Raw genomic sequence first — 12777 nt, 5'->3', positions numbered from 1 at the left:
GCTTCCCCTCTGTACAAAGTTTGGTTTTAATGGAAATGTGAGAGTCTTAAAAGTTGTACAATGAAGAATTTTCCTTCCATATAAACAAATATAGAACAAGAAGAGGTAAATAAATGGCAATGACATTTTTAACATGACATTTTAGAATATTTAAAGGGAACACAAGAACAATAAGTGCATCTTGTGTGCAACTGTCTTTGAAGTTCTAATCTCAGTTCATGCCACTAAATCATCAAGGAAGGTTATTTTTAATTTGTTATGCAAAAGCTTTAGGGAAAAAAATCAAGGAGCTCTCTCTGAGTATGAAACGTCAAACGGAAAGAGGTCTTTGTACATTCTCAGTGTACTATGGTGATATATGTATGGATCAGAGAGAATTAATTTATCCCCAAATTTTCCAAAATAGCATGAAAGACTTACAGAATGGGAATGATGTATTTTCCTAAACATCTTCTTTGAGATACTTTGTAAGTGAAATATTTGTGTGTGGCTAAACCACAGGACAGATTTAACCAATTAACAAAATATCAACCCTGGAAACTAGATGGTAACCTGATTAGGAGGCCTCTCTGGGAAGAACACCATCATCCCTGTAGTTCCAGAGAAGAGCTTTAACACCAGACAGAGGATGGACTCCTCTATTCTAGTGAAAGCCCAAACAACTCGCTCCTGATGGAAAAGTCTTTTTCCTCTCTCTGTTCCCTTCTCTCCTCACTTTTCTCTCATTTTCCTTCTGTCACCTCTCTCAAGTACACACACAGATCCCTATGTTCTTAGCTTTCTTAATCTAGTCTATCTCTTTATCAAAAATTAAAATTTCCATGGTATCTTCCCTTCACCTAAAATAAATGATAATATGTAATGCTTTCTCATGTACTGAATTTTGTCAAATCATTGGGTAACATTTTGATTGTAAATACCCCTTACTTTGGGTCAGTGTGAGAACCCTGCATCCATCATCTTTCTTCCAAGAGAGTGAATTTGCTCTTTTAGTACACATCCCACCTTCATTTAATCATGTCTTAAAATCTGTATTTTGAAAACAGGAAACATAAGTGGTACCATCTCCGTAGTTGGGGAGAAAACGGAAAGATCCAAATTTCTCTCACACTTTAATGTGGGTGAGCCATGATCTACTTGTTAAAATTCTTGGATTGCTAATAAAAGTCATAATATACCAAATGGTGGTAATTTGGATGAAACAAGCATATCAATCATTGAGGAATGGGCTCATGGCTCTTTATCTGGGCAGAATCATTAAGTAGAATTTATAATATATAATGTATACTATTAAGCAGCTGCCATTAAACTTGCCTGCCAAACTCATTCGACATAGAGGGACATTTCTAAAAGCAAGATGTATGCAAGAGCGCCACCTATAGTAAAACTTTCACACTTATTTTACAATGCTAAAAACCCAGATAATTACCAGATTTTGAAGCAGAAAATTTAAAGAAAAAAAATATATTGAGGAAATGAGATGTTTAGTTTAATTTTCCAAAAGGAAACTGTATAAAATTTATTTGAATAAAAAATATGAATATTCTAAGACACAAATTTTGCTTATCAAGGAAAAAGTACTCTGATTTTGCAGATAACAAACTCGAGAAACGGCTTTTCTTTTGATTTAAATAACAATTCAAACAAAACCACTACATTTTTTACTACACTTTAAACATTCTTCTATTTTGTTTTTTGTAACTGTACTTTCAGCAATCTGCTTTTTTGAAATCTGAAAACAATAGCCATTTAAAGTACAAATAAATAAACTTTTTTCTGGTGTTTAATTTTTTAGAAAACACATTGCCCAAATACTTTACTTCAGCAAAAATATAAGGTAGATGAAGAATGCTACGGAAATGGTGACTGGTGCTGTGGTGTGAAATGTCCTTTAGGAGTTGATATCCACAGAAATTTAGTCTTAAATACTTGTTACTTTGACCTAGAAGCTAATTATGAGGGAGTCGAGCCAAAAAGTGAGATGAATAAAAAGAAATTTCATTGGTATTACAGAGAGAGTTGCCAGAAACAGCTTACAAATCATGAATCTACACAGAGATGAAAAGTTGGGTCTAAATTATTATTCGACTGGGTCCTTAAATCAATGAAGAGCAAAAAATGATTACAGAGGACCTTTAATTTTCAACTATAAAAAGTCAACATGGTGGCTCGTTGAACAGTGTTTTACTGCAGGCCGTTAAGAAAGCCTTTGCTTTTTCATTTCCAAAAAGAGTATGTTTTTTTACAAAACCTAAGTTACAATCAATCATTGCTGCGGATCCCACAGGAAGCTGCTCAGCTCTCTGACCAAGCGCGGTTCAGCAGGAAACAAACCAGGAGAGGATGAAGCGCTGAAGGTTCCCCTCATTATCTCACACGCCGCCCCTTTTGCGGTTCCTAGGCCCATTGTTCGTTTTGGTGAGGCTGGATTTTAAGTAGATTCAGTGCTCATCAAGCAGGGTGCCAAATAGCATTACACACCGATGTCCTCTGTTTGCAGGGCACGAGGAGCTGGGACAGCAGCAGCTTTCCCACAATGCACTGCGGCGGTGCTTCATCTCGGCCCTGGGAGGCCCGCTTCTCAGGATGAGAGGATAATTCACTCGCTATAGCCCACTCAATCTTCAGCCTCTCGGCTGACGCTGCCAACAGAAGTGCCAATTAATGCCAATTACAATGGTGACTTTTCTGATATGGGCACCTACTCATATAGGCCATCAAACAGCCATCATATGTTAATGACTGTCAGTCATTACCAATATGGGCGAAGTTTGAACTAGTGACCTAGAGGAGAACTGCTCTTTATCCTACTTCCAACTCCCTGAACCGTCCAATTCCCCTCCCCCTTTCTTGGCCAATGTTCTTAATTATAGTTTTGTACCTGCATAATGAATGCGCTACATTTTGACAGTGACAATTGCTGAAACCGTGACAGCAGAAGTGCAGCTACTGTCTGCCATTTAGCAGTCCCTGTCACAGCCTTCAGGCCAGCGAGGTCCAGCTCAAACCTTCAGGGGGCACTGCGATTTCCTTTGTCATTCAATCGAGTGTATTTTTTATTTGTCTTGACTACTCCTTAGAAATAAGGAGAGCATTTTTATGCACATAAATGTGTCACGGACTTCTATGCAGATATGCTACGATTCGGCTTTTCTTATCTGCTCATTATTTCATATAGCCTTATGAGACAGAAACTCCCCATACAGTTAAATATGCTGCAAATTAATCTGGAAATGCACTGCTCAGTCTCAAAAAGAGAAAGCAAGTTAAACACAGCAAACATTCTAAATGATAGAAAAGTGTCAAGTTCCTTTTGTGAAACACATATCTTAATCTTTCTTTTCTTGAGTATCATTTAAACCCCAATTTGGGGTGCAACCCCTAACTGGCCAGTTGCTGTCTGCTGTTTTTGACTGGGAGCTGTTTTTGGAGACTCTGAGACTCACCTCACTTAACTCCCAGAACGCACTTCAGCCTGCAGCAGTTTCAAGTTTGGATTATTCCTAGATTTTGGAAAAAAACTTTAGGAGAAAGAAATTGTTACTAAGCCCTTCACTTTACCTTACAAGGAGGCTGAATAAAAGCCCAGCAATTGGCCCACATTCCTCATACATCAAAAGAACAAAAGAAGTAACCAAATGGTAGAACGTGTCACACTTCCAACTCCTTACTCTTTCACTGAAAGTGGCACCAAAAGACAATTTTTGAAAAGATATTTCAGAATTTCACTTAAGTCCTCTACATCCACGATATGTTTCAAAAAAATGATAATTCCTTTAACAATGTTTAGTTTCAACACATCAATTTAGAAATCAAGGTTAAGCAACCTGTCCTATTCACCTAGTGAGAGGGTGGCAAAATTAGGATTAAAACTCAAGCCCAAGGTTCTTTTCACTCTTTTTTGAGGCCATTTATGTTTGCAATCCCAACAACCTCCTCTGGGTGCTCCCCATGCACAATTCCATGCAATTGGCAACCTGCACAGGAAATATGATTGGCACCATTTTGCAGATAAGGAAAGGAAACTCTAGGGGGATGAGGCAAACTACCCAAGACACCACAGTGTACAAGTGGCAGCACCAGGATTGGAACCCAGATACCACTGACTCCAAAGAACATGATTATTCAACTATATCACATGACCTTAGTCCTATGGAGATTTATTTGAGAAGTAGGTCAGCATTCCTCAGGCCAATTCAGTTTGCTCTGCAAAATCCTCAAGCAGTCTATGGGCCTTTGAGATTTCAAGTCACTCCGAGTTACCATAGAGTAAAGCAGGACAGGCAGCATCCTATACTAAACAAAGGGGGCAGAAAACACCCTGGTTTCCATTCTTGCCCGGTGATGCTGATATCATAAGGAAAAGAGACTGAAAGGTAAGAAATGCAGGACATGGTTTTTCTTTAACTTTCCAAGAATGTGAATCCTGAAGGGCACCATCTAATAAGACTTTAAATACAACAGAGTGATTTTATTACTATTATTACTGACCATTCACTTAAGTCTTTTGAGAGTTTATATACATTATATACTAATTAATCCTCACAATGGGTATTATTATCCCCTTTAATGGATGAATAAACTGAGTCTCAACAAAGTTTAGCAAGTTGCCCAAATGTACCAAGTTCCAGCCGGGATCTGAACCAGGACTCTCAAACTCCAAAGCCAGAAGCTCTCTCTCACTGTACTGCTCCTCAATAAGATCTTTGGTCTCATAGCCATCTGCATTTATTTGTATTTGGAAGGGAAAAGAGTCCCAGGAAGGTATTTCTAAATAGACTAAGGAGGGTATTTCTAAATAGACTAAGACTGTCCTTGCTTCAAGGGTTTAACAGGTAGAAGTGTGTGTAGAAAAACATTTTTTAAAGTATCAACCTCAGGAGAAAATATCAAAAACGTTAAGATGACCTTTATCTTGGTAGTGTGTTTTAAATGACAGAGACTTTTCCAACGTTGAGAGGAGATTAGGAAAAAAATAAGAGCAGTGTACAGAGTAAACAGACTATAGAAGTCTAGAAAAAAATAACTAAATGCAATCTCTCTCTACCTTCACACTGCCTTTCAAAATAGTAGCTACATGAGCTTGCCTGCAATACAGAGGAAACTCCCTCAAAGACACAGCAGTCACTGGGTTTTGAAAAACACATGTTGAGCTGTCCCTCCTACCATGCTGGACAGGCTCAGACACAGTATTTCCTTTACATGAAACATATTAAGACTCAGGAATCCCTCCAAGTATTACATAAAAAATATATAAAATATTAGAAATAATCCTGGGGATGAATTTTTCCTTAAGACTAAAATTCTAACCACTGATGTGATGGATCTTCAAAGGGCACAGCACCATAGCACTATAGGCCATTCTGGACCAAACACAAGCAAATTAGCCTGGATGATAAGCAATTTTAAGGTCACAGTAAGAAAACTTCTAGGATCCAGGGATAATAAATATTACAGGGGTTGAAATGCAAAGTCACGCAAGATTAAAGGAAATAATAAAATGTTTGTGACTTCAGGAAATCTGACTTTGAGGAAATGTGTCACACCCTGAGGAATTCACTAATAGAAAATCCCCTACTGAAAAGTAGGCATTGTTTGTTGGTACAGCTGAAAGGAGATAGCTTCTGATTCTGTGGAGGACTTACGTGGGCCACAGTGTCAAGCATTTCTGACAAGTGTTCTGCAGAAACAACTGAGGACATCTTTAAAAAGGACAAAAATTTCGATGTTCCACTCTTGAGGCCAGACAGGAAAATAAATATATACAACAAAGAAAAACTTAAGGATGGGAATTTTTTTTAAAAAAAGGAACATGAAAAGATGAGAACATCAAGAACAACAAAAAAAGATGAAATAAGGTATTAAACAAACTAGTCTAAATTTAGGACAAAGATTAAAAAGTAAAGATTGAGCTATGTTCCTGAGTCCTCTATGATCTCACTCGCGGAATCTAGTAATCACTCATCTTTTAAGACCTTGCAGCTCTTCCCAGGCTTCCAAATCTTAGCTGACAGCATTTTTCTCCTTTACCTACATTTTTCTTTCTAAATTTAACCGTAGTTTCCTTTCTCTGACTACATTTGGAATGCCACTATTTCAACTTTTAAACAGTTTGTATGCAAGATGTTGTTTTATGTAAAGAAGGAAAAAGATTGACAAATCTAAACCAAACAGGGAAGAATGATAAATATTTTGCTTCACTATCGCAGCTCTCTCCATATGCCTCAAATAAAACATTTCCAATCAAGCTCCACTCTGCAGAAAGCTTACCAACAAAATAGGTCTTTATTAGTATGTAACATGTGTAAATGTAATTAGCTTGTTTTAAAGAAACAATTGAAATATGATGTTTATGGAAAGGAACTAGAATTTTTTTTTTTTCCCAAATGAAATCTGAAACTGCACAAGCTATTGACAGACTGATGGCTGGGTCGGTTCCCAGAAGCTGGTTAGGGAAGTCAGTATGAAGGTCACTAATTTCATTCTGTTTTATTTCAACAGGACCTTGAAACAAAGAACACAGCCTTAAATAGACGGTGAGGAGGGATGGGTGATTAAATGTGCTTTACTATCAGTTCTCTGTGATTTTTAAAAATAGGGAGATAGTATTTTACCAGAATATATGTTCTAAATTTTATCATAAAAGTAAAATGACTGAGAACAGCGTAAGAAATAATATTTGTAGCAGCGATTGATTTTAATTTTTCCAATGTTCCTTGCATTTTCCTTTCTATATCCCAAAATTATTAAAATTTGAAGCAAATTAGCTAATGCTTTTTTTTAAGTGGATTGTCTGGGTTGTGTGGAGGGTATTCTTTGGGAGGTTTCTGGACTCTCTCCACTTATTTTAATAGTCTCCATGAAGAATTCGGATACAGTCTTTTGTTTTGTTAACTTCATTTTTCTCATTAATTAACAATGGAATCACACTAAGGCAATCCATTTCCCTACAACGGGCACTCATAAATTATTCTTTTAATAAATTTAACTTGTTTAGAGAAGGGGAAGTATATTGTACTTGATGTAAGTAACAGCTAAAAATATTTGTTTTGCTTTTATCTTTTATTCAAGTAAACAACTCTGAGTAAACTCACACAAGGCCTGAACTGTGTGGTATGCATGAAATTACAGTAGCACAGTAGCATTATAGTTTGAAGAGTCCCTTAAAAATCTAAATACAAAATCCTAGATAGTATAATTCTCCTAAAAAAATATTTGCTTCGTTTGAACTGAGAATTTATTTTAAAATATACATTATGCTGTCTACACACACACACACACACACACACACACACACACACACAGAAGGACTGAGGGGATAAATCTAGGAAATGCACAAAAGGAAATTAACTGAAAAAAAAGATTAGTTTTTAAAAAGCAAGAGAAATCCTAAAATTTTCTACTGAATAGACACAAATCCAACAAATAAATCAAGAATGAGGCAAAAATATCCAACAGGGCCCCCAAAGCCCCATTAGTCTCAAGTTGACGTGGGTTTTCTGTTACTTGAGTCAGCACCAGACATGGGCAGTGTCAGGACAACACCCACCCCCAGTGATATAATGATTAGGCCCAACCTTTCAAGACAATATGGCCAAGTTAGGCTCTAGAAATATGGTCCACTCAGAGGCCGGCCCAGTGGCACAAGTGGTTAAGTGCTCGCACTCCGCTGCAGCGGCTCGGGGTTCATGGGTTCGGATCCCGGGCACGCACCGACGCACTGCTTTTCAAGCCATGCTGTGGCGGCGTCCCATATAAAGTAGAGGAAGATGGGCATGGATGTTAGCCCAGGGCCAGTCTTCCTCAGTAAAAAAAAAAGAGGAGGATTAGCAGATGTTAGCTCAGGGCCGATCTTTCTCACACAAAAATGAATAAATAAATAAATAAACAAACAAATAAATAAATAGAAATATGGTCCATTGAGAGTCTATCTGCCCCAGGATAGAAAAAAGAGTGTATACGTTTCCCCTTTGGCTACAGAAACTCTTCTCCATTAAACAACTCCTTCCAAAACTACTAGTCAGACAGAGGACAGCCTTACCTGGTGCTATGGACTGAATGTTTGTGTCCCCTCAAAATACATATGTTGAAACCCTAATCCCCAATGTGATGGCTTTTGGAGATGGGGCCTTTGGGAGGTAATTTCCTCATGAGAGTGGAGCCCTCATGATGGGATTAATGCCCCTAGAAGAAGAGACAGAGAGAGCTTACTCTTTCTCTCTTTCTGCCATGTGAGGACACATGGCAAGCCAGGAAGACAGTCCTCACCAGAAGTTGATCATGTTGACACCCTGATCTCAGACTTCCAGCCTTCAGATCTGTAAGAAATGAATGTTGTTTAAGCCATTGAGTCCACGGTATTCTTGATACAGCAGCCTGAACTGACTAAGACACCTGGTTGACACACCAGTGATGGGCTAACTTCTTACATCTCTACAGAATCCCCTCTACCAATGCTTTTTCAAACACTGGCTGAAACCTCCCTCCTTACGGCTGCCAGACCTGTGGTACTTCTGGTGTTCGTGGGACTGAAGGCTGAGAATCTTGATTTGCCCTTCCCCTCACTAGGTTCAAGGCTGGGCTTGTTCCAAGCTGTCCCAAGACTATAACTTTGCATGGTGGTATGTTGCAGCAATTCCTCTGAAACAACACTACCTTCCTGCTGTGTAGCTAGCAGACCTGAAGGGTTCCTGATATAACCCTTGCCATGTGAGAGGGGTAAATACATCTTTGTAGTGTTTGCTTTTTATGCTGATTCCAGTGAAATCTCACACTTTCTCAGCTCCCTCTTTGTTCCCTCTATCCTGATTCACCTCAAGAAGCCAGAATCCTTACTAGCCCAGCCTTCTTTTTGCCCAGCGGAGAGGGTCACTGCCTCAAAGGCAGTGACAGGGAAAACAGCTCAGCAGGACCTGCACATGAAAACTCCACCCTCTTACTTCTTCTGGATCCTAAATTCTTCAAATATGATATTTCCCAACCCACTTTAAATAAGGATAAGCCCTTCTTTGTGCTATCAGTGAAGTGCCAGTTCCCATAGGCTTTCTCCTCCAGACCCCCAAACTTTCCTCACTCCTGAGATACATTTTCATACGATCCCCAGAGCACCCAGTCACCAGCTCCCCTGATCATCTGATACAAAAAGGTAGACACACACTGGAGAGTTCATAGACTTCATGTCTTTGGGGTACACAAAATAATTTCTCTTCTTGTTTCCCTCCAATGCCAACTTAGTTATCAGATTGTACATTTTTACATAGAAATTTAATCAATTAATTATCCAAAATGTCCTTACTTACAAAAATGTCCCTGAGTGGGGGAAAAAATTCTTTAAAAATTTTAAAGAATTCTAGTCCTAAACTGTTTATAACCTATTAGAAAACTTACACACACACAGAACAGTAACTATGCTAGTGACTAGATCTATAATCAGTGTTAATAATCTCTTAAACTTTTTATTTGTTGCACATTAACTTCACAAAAGAATATTATAGCGGAACTGCATTTCATGAACTTCACATATGAGGCATTAGCTTATGTATCTTGCTTTTCAGAGTTTCTGATTAAATATTTTAATTTAAATGGAAAATAATATTTAATGTAATATCTAGCCTAAAGTGTCCCTGAAGCTTCAATTGCAAACAATCATAATAAAGAATGTTCTTGTTTAATCTACAAAATAAGTACATTTGATTTTAATTACTTGGATAATGACTAAGCAAGTACATCAGGCACATCCCTTCCAAGAGATAATGAAAGACACAGAGGAGCAAACAATATTCCTGTGAACAGACCATCACATTCTGACTCTAAGGATGACTCCACTAATGAAAATCTGTCTTTGCAAATGACTCATCTTCTGAAGACAGCTCTGAAGATGTTGGAAATCAGAATGATGCATGTGAAAATGAAATTAATCAATATGAAGATGGGGAACAGCAGTCTATCACAGAACGGCTGTTTGATAATAATGAAATTGAGGAAACAGTCAGTGGTAGAGAAACAAATGAAAGCACAGGAAATGTCAATGATAATAATGAATAAGTAACTAATTCTTGAAATTCAAGAGGAAGAGTTAGCAAACAAAGACAAATTATCATCCAGAAAAATGGCAAAGCTATGAAACTACGATTACTTTTAAGTTTACTTCAAATTTCTAAAGATATGAAAACACTAATATGGTAGGAAATGTAAAGGAGAGGGAGGTCTGAAATTTTCAGAACTCCACGTCAATAGTAAAGCTACAAGTTTTACTGCCCAGTTTGACTGGAGCAATCAAGCATGAGAGGGTAGTAGTGGGAGGTAAGGCTAGAAAGTTCTACTGGACTTCCAGGAGGCATTTTGGAAATGTCTTTGAAATGAGTCTTCTTCTTTAATTGACCTTGCCTGTTTTTTAATCACATTGTTCGAAGTCCACAGTCCTAGCCTAGTCAATTTTGTCTGTCACAACAATATGACAGCTTTCACTCTCTGTTCAACCACTCTAAGTTCAGTTGTTAAAGTGTAGATTTTTTTGTCTCAATTTCATGCTGTTTATCAACTCCATTTCCTTCATAAATGCTGTTACTTGTAGGACCAATGGTGAGGTCACACATCCATGGAATGGCACCTAGAGGAATTGTGGTTCCCCTGAGCATCTAAACGGCAAATGCCTTCTGCTCTGTTTTGAATGCTGTCTAGAAGATTCTTTGCTACTGTGCAAATAACTTGTTCACTACACCATAAGGATTCCCTTTTTTCGCTCCCAAACTCCCCACTCCAAAAGAATCAATTGAAACCGAGGCTGATTTTAGCCTAGTAAGCTATTATTTGACGCAGTCAAGTCCTCTAAGTATTAAGTACACTTGCAAATAGTTCATATTTGCTAATCCTTTTCTGATTTGCCATAAACCTTAGGTTTCTCTTTGTTTATTTATTCTGGATTTTTTTTTACAAACTCAACACATTACATTTGGACATTTCTTCTTGCCTTATAACTTGCCAGCAACGGGTTTTCTTCAGCCTAGACCTTAACCTAAATCCCAGCATTTAATAAGCATCAAGTGTTAAAAAGTTAAGGAAATTACTTTGAATATCAACCCTGAAATTTACATATAATTTGTATGTATGGCTCAGAAAAAAGTTTTGTTCTATTTCTATGTAATTCAACAAATCAGCAAAACAAAAAGGATACTGGATTATTAGAAGAAAAAATATTATTGCCTCATCTAAATCAGGATGCTTTCCTGACATGTAGTGGACACTTTATACATGAAGTAAATAAATAAATAAGTTAATTAAATAAATTAATACGGCCCGGTGGCATGGCGGCTAAGTGCGCATGCTCCACTTCGGCAGCCCAGGGTTTGCAGGTTCCAATCCCCAGCCCGCACCGGCGCACCGCTTCTCAAGCCATGCTGTGGTGGCATCCCATATAAAGTAGAGGAAGGTGGACACAGATGTTAGTCCAGGGCCAATCTTCCTCAGCAAAAAGAGGAGCATTGGCGACGGATGTTAGCTCAGGGCTGATCTTCCTCACAAAAAAATTTAAAAAATAATAATAATAAATGCATGAATCATTATGTCATTTGCCTATGTCTATTATGTCATAGAAAAGACAAGAGATGATAGAATTTTAAGGATAAAATGCTAAACACTATTAAATGATATGAAGCAGTGAGAAATGATGAGAACAAAGAAAAAGCCATTGGATTTGGAGGTCATTAGTGATTGTTAGTGATCTTCGTGTAAGTAAAGATGGCTTACGTTTTTGATTTTGCCCCCCTAAATTTCAGGGAGAATTAAAGACTGATGGGTCTGTTAACCTGAAAAGCATTAGAGAAATATCAAATCTAACCCTTTGTGCTATAAAGGAGAAAATAGCAGCAGAACAAAGCACATACATTGAAAATTCTCAATTTTTGGATCAGAGTAAATCCAATTGAGGGATAAAGGGGATGAGGTTATGTTATGGACACATAGTCCTTAGTAACACAGTGTTCTGTGCATCTAGGGAGCTGACATTGCAATGAAATAAATTAACCAACAGTATTTCCTGTAAAACATGGCAGATTTAACACATATGTCAATTTCAACTCCTTCCCAAACCACTGCAAAAATGACAGTATAAGAATTTTTTAAGGTATAAAAATATAAGGTAAAAGAAAATGGGAAAGGAGAAAAACTAAAAGGATGCCTACAAATTTGGGAATAATAGAAAATTAATTGAGACAATGAGATTTTATCATATACTCATCATTTTGGCAAAAATTAAAAGTCTGATAATACTTAGTATTAGCAAGGATGTGAAGAAATGAGAATTCTCTATTCTGCTGATGAAGGTGAAAATGGTCCAACCACTGTGAAGAGCAATATCTACTAAAGTTGAGGGTATTCATACTAAAAAAAAAACCTGGAAATGGTATATATATCCTTAAGAAATTCTCACACGCATGCAGAAGGAGACATACATGAAGATTTCCATTGCACAAAATATGACATAGCAAAACTAAAAGTTTATATGTCAGGAATTGGCAAGTGGAAGGGAAACTAAGAGAATGTTAATATATTACAAAGTAGGATTAAGGAATAATTATGGTGGATGGAACAGTAAGTGAAAGCATAAGTATATTTCTTTTTTTTTTGTGAGGAAGATCAGCCCTGAGCTAACATCCATGATGATCCTCCTCTTTTTGCTGAGGAAGACCAGCTCTGAGCTAACATCCATTGCCAATCCTCCTCCTTTTTTTTTTCCCCCCAAAGCCCCAGTAGATAGTTGTATGTCATAGTTGCACATCC

The 12777-nt window shown here is 37.5% G+C and overlaps 1 long non-coding RNA gene across 1 annotated transcript in view; it reads right to left on the bottom strand.

Annotated features, from left to right (window-relative positions):
• Positions 1-1567: 1567 nt before the first annotated feature.
• LOC147916093 (uncharacterized) overlaps positions 1568-12777 on the bottom strand; it is a 55837-nt gene continuing 44627 nt past the window's right edge. The window contains exons 3-5 of the long non-coding RNA XR_015553341.1: positions 8212-8318; positions 3447-3521; positions 1568-2642 (exon numbers count right to left, since the gene is read on the bottom strand). This is a non-coding gene — a long non-coding RNA (uncharacterized LOC147916093). The remainder of the gene's footprint in view (positions 2643-3446; positions 3522-8211; positions 8319-12777) is intronic.

This window comes from Ceratotherium simum, chromosome 10, assembly GCF_057802395.1.
Source record: "Ceratotherium simum simum isolate JZ-2026a chromosome 10, ASM5780239v1, whole genome shotgun sequence".
Classification (NCBI taxonomy): Eukaryota; Metazoa; Chordata; class Mammalia; order Perissodactyla; family Rhinocerotidae; genus Ceratotherium; species Ceratotherium simum.
The sequence above is the reverse complement of the archived record's forward strand: the minus strand, read 5'-3'. Positions and strand labels throughout refer to the sequence as shown.